Raw genomic sequence first — 7,792 nt, 5'->3', positions numbered from 1 at the left:
GTCAAGTTCTAGCTGGCATTTTGCCCTGTCCTGCAGGAGGACATCCCACAAGATTATGTAGGTTATAGTTGAGAGCACTTGCATTTTCAAAAACAAAGCAGACAAGATACTGGAATCCTGTTCTGCAAACTGGTAGAACTGTTTGGCCACATTTTTTCTAATCTGCCTGAAGCACAGAGATTCTGTAAATAATGTGACACCAGGTCAATGCTGGCTGAGTCCTGGAGAGAATTTCACCTATCCTTAGGTTTGCACATCAGAAGGAGTTTTGGTCTAGGAGCTGGAAGAACGACCCCAGAGTTCTACAGCTTTATCTCTGAAATGTTCTGAATTTAGAGCCTTCCTTCATGAGATGATAACAAAAATCATTAACAACGTGATTCAGCTCAAGACACCTAGGCCAGTGGCTTCTCTATTGCAAGACAGGGTGCTGCTGCAGAGCTGGAGCAGGTGGGCTGCCCTAGCTCCATCTCTAGAAGTAAATTGAATAGTGCCAGAGCACAGGGACCATACAGGCCAATTAATCATTAACACACAGTCCCTGGCACAATTTTGTTTCATGCCAAATACTACTGCCACGCTTTTTTTTTTTTTTTGTGATGGGAAAGAATGTTGAGAGTATAGTTTCTGTTGGAAAAAAAAAAAAAAAGAAGAAAGGTCTGATTTCTGCATGGATAACATTTATACAGATGACTCTGGGACAAGAAGGGATTTCAGTGGTGACCACTGCTACTGTTCTTCATCCCAGTGCTCTGCCACAATGGCAGTAGCAGGACTGCCATCAGCCTTGTTGAAAGCAGCAGCAACAGGGACAATAAGAGCAAGATCCACAGAGGAAGCAGAGGACATGAAAAGGAATATGAATAGGGAGGACTAAGTCTTCTCCTGAAAGGGAAAGGGATGTGAATTCTCTCCTGTATTTTGCCCTCACCAGTAGAATGATGGGCATCTGGATTTGACAGTCAGTCTGGATTTCAAGCTCTCTGTCAGCTGCCTGGGACTATGAAACATCTGATTACAGTGTAATCCAAATTTCTGACAACAGTCCTGAAACCTGAATATTTGGCTTGTCCAGCAACAAAGCATAAAACCTTTAGCAGTGGATCTGAAGTTATATTCCCAAATTTCTCATTCTCCCCACCCCAAATCCCTCTTGTTTGCTTGGTAGCTTGAAGCTACAGTGTGAGGTCAGAAACAGGGGCCAGCAGATCACAAATTAAAGTAAGTTCAACCTTTCAAGCTAGAGAAGATGGAAAATGGCAAAGATAAGGGAATGCTTCCCTCAAAGTCACTGCCATCCCTTCCTTACAGTTTTCTTTCTCTTATTTCCTCTTCTTCTGCTCTGTCTTTATTTATTCTTTTAACTGCTAAGGGCCACTGAGGAAATAATGAATCAATAATCCAGAACAGTAATTTCCCTACTGAAAGCTCTTACGTCACAAGGATGTTGAGAAGCTAGTGTTGTTTAATCTTGAGTGAAAAACATGAAATGATAGAAGGATGGGATCAAGTATCCTTCCTCAAATAATTTCTGCCATCAAACTTGCAAAGTCAGCTGTGCATGGCTTTCAGGGGCAAATCAGGCCAGGCTCAGCATTTTGTTACTGAGAGGAATTGTTTTGTTACTGAGAGTTCCTGCCACTAAATAGAAGATAGCATACAAAGCAAATGATACTGTTCTTCGTGTCTCTACATCCCCTTGGTTCATACAAGATGGCTCCAACATTTAGGCACTGAGGGTTTGGCTACTTACTGTGCTTCTTTTTTTCTTGTTTTTAGCTTGAGCTGTTCTGATATTCATGCAGTTCTAATTTGTTCTCAGGTTCCAGCAAAGACAGTACCTTGGTTAATCACCCTAACTTTGGTGCCCGCTGCTTGATGAAATATTCAGAGTTAGCTAGGAAAAGAGGAAGAACTTATACAACACCAAGACACAAAGCAGCCCTTCTTACCAATTCCAGTGTGTCAGGAAATTTTCATCAACTGTTAGTACTGGCTGCTAAATCATAGATGTACATGAGAAAATCCATGCATTGGTCTATGCAAGCCAAAAAAAAAAGCATTGCTATACTCTTGGGTTGGTTTCCAAAATTTCATGTGATCTGAAGAAGATGGATATGTCACCAGAATTCATTGCACTTCTGGACAACATGCCCAGTCATAATGCAATAGGACTGCTAGGGACTTCTCAGGCTCATGCTCTTAACTCCTAACACCCCAAGTTTCTGCTAGTCAGTGAGTTCCCATTTGTGATACAAACCCTTCAAGGAGATACAATGGTGCTTTGCTTTGAAACAATTCTGTGGCAAAAGAAATGCAAAGTTGTGTTAATGCTCTGAGTGTAGAGATATTGATAACTCAAAGGAAAGAAACAGGGCTGTCCCTTCTTTTTACAGAAACCTTATATAAGCTTTTGGATCCTGCTGTTGCTTCTAATACTGACTTGTGGGTCTGAAATATGATCAGCCATTAAAATGACTGAAACAAGTAGCATGCACTAAAAGAATAGATCCTTGTGTGAAAGATATCCAGGTGGATGGAGACTGGCACTTCAGAAACAGAGAAAATGGACATGGGCACCACCTCCCAGGTGAGGAAAAAAGAAAAGACGTTGGGGCAAATGAAGTCCTCCTTGCTTGTATGGGTCAGGAGCTTGCTTATGCAAGGATGCAATGAACCTTTCTGGCTACAGCTATGCACTGCACAGGGGGCTGCATTTGACCTAGGGTTCCTACCCAGTGGAAGAGGACCAACACTTATAGGGTGGCACAGAAGTCAGTTCACAGGTTGTCCACCAGTGCCTATTCTGAAACAAGATGAAAAGAATAGGGGCGCACAAGAGGAATTATCACTAGGAATTACAAAGAAGAATGGGAAGTAGATAACAAGGGAGATGCCAGAACTGGTGAAAGATACTCCTGTGTGTGAATGGAAGAATAAGTCAAGATAATAAAAAAGTAGATCTACTCAGAGCACTGCGATAGTGTCAAGGAACATTCTTGAGTGCTGAAGTGAGGAGTTTCATTTTTAGAGGCTCCCTCTGTATATAATGGGAAGAGACAGGTTTCTCCAGGGACTGCATCAAAGCAGCACAGTTTCTTTCAGAAGAGGCTGTCTCTCTCCATGGGTTAGAGGGAAAATGTAGGGAGCCAAGCTGCGTAACTGCAGTACCTACACTGTGTACCCAGAGCAAACACGTCTCAAAATAACACCAACTCGAACGTGTGAGGGGAGATCATTTGGACAGCAAGTAGTGGAAAAAGAGAAAATGACAGAAATAAAATAAGAAAATTCAGAAAGGATCCATTCAGGAAAAAGAAATCAATTTTTTGTTGATCGTTCTGGTGAACTTTTGTCAGCCCTTTTTCATACATTAACTGTGAGTAAGCAAACTAGTTGAATTGTAATTCTCTTGATGCAAAATTGAACACCTTAAATAAACAAAAGATCCCAACGCCATGAGAATAAAGTTCAAGCATGTAACTTATTTATCCTTTTCAGTTAAAGAAGGAATGAAACCTGTACTGCATTTTTATTCCCATACTAATTATTCTCTTGAGAAAATAATTATACATGTCACATCTCACTGTGGTCCTTAAATAAATTGTGAAATTTGTTCTTTTAAATTAAAGCACAGAATTGTCCAGCAAATAAACTATAGGCTCAAAATCACTCAGATTTAAATAGTCAGCACTGACAGCTAACTTAACTACTTCCTTCAGTCCTGAGGCACTGCCTATTGATTTTAAAAGGTGTGTAGGTACTAGGGAGTTACACAATCTTAAGTTTTCTCTCAGGACCATTAAGCATTCATCTTTAAATCATTTTGCTTGCAAATTGCATTTGTTCACATCTCTATGGAATGCAAAATAGAAAAAAAAACAGTCAAGAAGGTTTCATTCAAAACGTCAATAGGAACTTGATTTATTTCTGTAACTTTTATGCAACTCCCTGGCTCTTTCCCTGCCTCCATTGCTCTCTTTTTCTGGAAGTCACTCCATCTCTTCTGTGTCCTAAACAAGCTAAGCATGAGAGGACAAGCTCTTCAAGCAATCAAGTTGTCACTCAGGGAAACACTGATTAGAGTCTTAAGCTTATCTTCCTTTCGCTAACCTAAGCCCCTGAAAATTTAGGAAGAGGATTGGAAATGCTAGAGACATAGAATTAGGGAACTATGCTTCTTGAAATATTTAACTTGTTATGGTGGTGTCTTAAGGCATAAGACGCTTGCAAATTGCATCACACTCTTGCTATTGCACAGAAACAGTGCACAGGCTGCGTAAGAACTTTTAAACATACCATCCTGTGCTTTTGGCTGTGCAAATCCAACTAGCTGGAAGTAAGTTTCCAGAAATATTTTCAGAAACACACTCTAGTGATAGGCTTGGAAATAAATTGCAGGACATCTGTGTACAAGAAAATCCACGTGCTCAAAAATACAGGTGCCAAGTGGCTATTTCTGATCCTAAGGAACTCATCCAAATTTCACGATGAATGTAAATGATGATAGTACTCTTGTGAATACACTTGCGGGGTCACTCTGTAATGCCCAAACATTATTAACAGAAGATCTGACAAAGAAAAAAAAAAAAAAGTTAGCTAAGAACATCACTAATGACCTCATGGAAAATTTTGCTAAGGGTAGCATTAAACCAGGGGAAGCAAGGCCAGTGATGATGGCAATCAGGTTGCTAGCTGTACTGAGCTCAGCCATTCAAAGCAGCTGTGGGGACAAGCACAGCAAGCAGGAGAGATTAGAGTGGAGCCAAACATTAACTGGTGTTCAGATGTATAAAACACCCTCAGCAATGAACTTCCATGACACCAAAATCCCAAGAGGCTTTTCAAGGTGACAAATGATACTGTGTAGGAAGCACATGCAATTTTATTAATTTTGCTGGAAAAAAAATATCTTTCAGGTATATAAGAAGTGAATCATGGAATCACTGAGGTTGGAAAAGACCTCCAGGATCATCAAATCCAACTGTCAGCCTGACCTACCAAGTCCCATCACTACACCATTTCTCTTGGTGCCATGTCCACACATTCCTTAAATGCCTCCAGGATGGCGGCTCCACCACTTCCCTGGCCAGTCCATTCCAATTCTTGACCACACTTTCCATGCATAAATTATTCCTAGTAACCAGTCTAAACCTCCCCTGGCACAGCTTGAGACCATTTATTTGTTTCCTATGACTTGTCACTGGAGGAAAAAATCCAATACCCTCTCCCTGCAACCTCCTTTCTGGTAGGTGTGGAGAGATTTTGACTTGAAGCATTGCATTGGGATTAAAATCAAACTGTCTAATTTGGATTCAATGATTAATTTTGATATATTGTTGCTGATGATGATGCCCTTTATTTAATTAATATTGAACAGAGGAGTAAATAAAACTTGGATACCTATAGCTGTATGTATTAGTGTTGGCTGGCTTGCGTTCTCAAGATGAGAAGCTTTGCCTGCAGTTGGGGTGTTTTTAAGGTCTCATATGGTTTCACTGTTTTCTAACATAGGCTCAGCTCTTGCTGCAGTCTTTCTTTAAACAAGAGCATTTACAGGGTCTTTCTTTTTGCCCATCTTCTTTGATAAAACTGGTAGCAACTTAGTATCTCTGAGGCTTCCACTGCTCCATTAAGTTGTTCAGCTGTTGCTGGAAAGTGGGCAAACACCTGCTTGCATACATGTATGTATACACACAGGGCATAATTCCATATCTTTTGTTTCCTTAGCAACTCATCCAAGCAAAACCAAACAGTTTTTCCTGTGCTTTTCTGGGAATGTTTTGTTCCCAAAAAAGGCCAACCTTAACATTTTTTATCTTATCAACATTAGTTTTTTCAGATTTCACACTGAAATGATTTTTTATTTTACCAGAGGCTAGTCATTCTCTGGGAAGGTTTCCAAACAGATCTCAGCAGAAGCAGAAGAGAACAGAGCGCAGACTTCTGAATCCAGCCCTGGCACTGCAAAGAACTGCTGCTTACCGTGAACATCATCTGCAAACTCAGCTCCACTGCTGTAGGTACAGTGGAGCCCTAGACAGCTAGAAACTGCATGCTCTGGCAAGGAAACACAGGGAGTCAGAGGGCTCCCAGGCTGTCAGGGTGAGTTGCAAAGGGTCTCACAGCACTGCTGAGCAGCATCACTGGTCAAAGAGGGAATTGCTTGGACCCAGTATAGCAGCCTGGGGTTTGTTTAGGCAGATTCACATCTCTTTTAACTGAAGGATGCCAGGGGGATGTGAATCTCATGCTACCCAGTATTAAACACAAGATTTCACTGAGGCCAGCAGCTCTCACAAGAGTGGAGTCACAATGAAATGAGGGAGCACATAAGAGCCCATGGGTATGTGGCCAGGCATTACAAGGAAACAGTGACACATGCTGAGATTGGAAGATATTTGAATACCTATTGTAGGAATGAGAACACAGCTCTTTGTTACACAGCACAGGTCCCCTGTGTTCCGTGGAGCCGCCTTGAAACAGTTTCTGAAGAAATCCAGAGGAAAAACATTTAAAACAGATCCACTTACTGCAGTTTAGGACATAGGCATCATACAGCTTTGCTGCTTGTCCCTAAGACAGAAACATCCAAATGGGAGGATCCTTTTATTGCCGTATTGTACATGATGACATTTGAAAGACAATTTGCATAACACTCCTATAGAAGAATCAAAGATGCCACCTGAAACCACTGAGAGCACCGTATTTCCTTATAGCGCTGCTTGTGTTTTAGTTAACAAACACAGTTTGTTTTCCAGTACATGTTATTGCTTGCCGTGTTTACATTATGTCAAAAAAATGACAGAGAAGCAGAATCAAAACTGTATTAATCCTGTGCAGTTTATACTTTAAACACACATTATTGCTCGAATGGTTTGAGCAACATAACACCTGAAAGAGGGCAAGCAGGTAACACCAGGCTCCGAGCCGCGCAAGCTGTGGGCGTAGGCACAGGGCTGCTTATGTCTTTCCTGCAGGAAAGTGGCTTGGGTTTTTTGACACCAGATATTTCTGCTGGACAGCACCACATTACACTGTGTGGGCACGTGCTGGTTTTCACTGATGTTTTGCTGGCAAGGTTTTTTTTTGCCTTCCCTGTGGTCAAAAGCTCACAGCAAATTAGGGCAAGCACCTCATTATAGCAGCCATCTCAGGTAATCAATAGCTCCGTAGCCTAATTGGTAGGGGTACAGAGCAAGTTTCTTGTTCTCTCCCAGCAGGACATTTGGAAGCTGTTACTCATTGTACAAGTAATTAAAGAGTAATTGGGCCAGAAACACCGACGCCCTAACCTGCTGTGGTGAGATGAGGACGTGCCATGCACCACAGCCACCAGCTTCTGTATGTTCAGGACACACACTCTCTCAGACAGGCACCTGAAGGCCAGGTCAACTCACACATGATTTCACAGCACTTCCACCCACATCCCTGCTTCCAGCATGCAGTCAGGACTAGCTCCAAATGGCCTGCCAAGTCTGAACCCCCAAGGAGATAGAACAGCGCCCGGTGAGCGGGGTTGGCTGCCAAGTGTCTGGTCAATCATTTGTCTGCAAAACAGAAGCCTGCTGAGAGCTCTCTCAACTTGGTCAGATCCAGGCAGGACAGAGCACCTTGTGCTGAACTGAGCCAATTTGCACTGAAGAGCACTTCCAGTAGATTCAGCAGTGGATAACAGTGGGTGTGAGCAGGAAAGAGCCCCATCTGCCATGAAAGAGAAGTGCAATCTGTATCCTCAGACTGCTGCTGTCTTGTGCCAGGAAATCACCCCCAGAAGAGCACTTGGCCAATG

The sequence above is a fragment of the Numida meleagris genome, chromosome 1 (assembly GCF_002078875.1).
Source record: "Numida meleagris isolate 19003 breed g44 Domestic line chromosome 1, NumMel1.0, whole genome shotgun sequence".
Taxonomy (NCBI): domain Eukaryota; kingdom Metazoa; phylum Chordata; class Aves; order Galliformes; family Numididae; genus Numida; species Numida meleagris.
Note: the sequence above shows the minus strand (reverse complement) of the source record.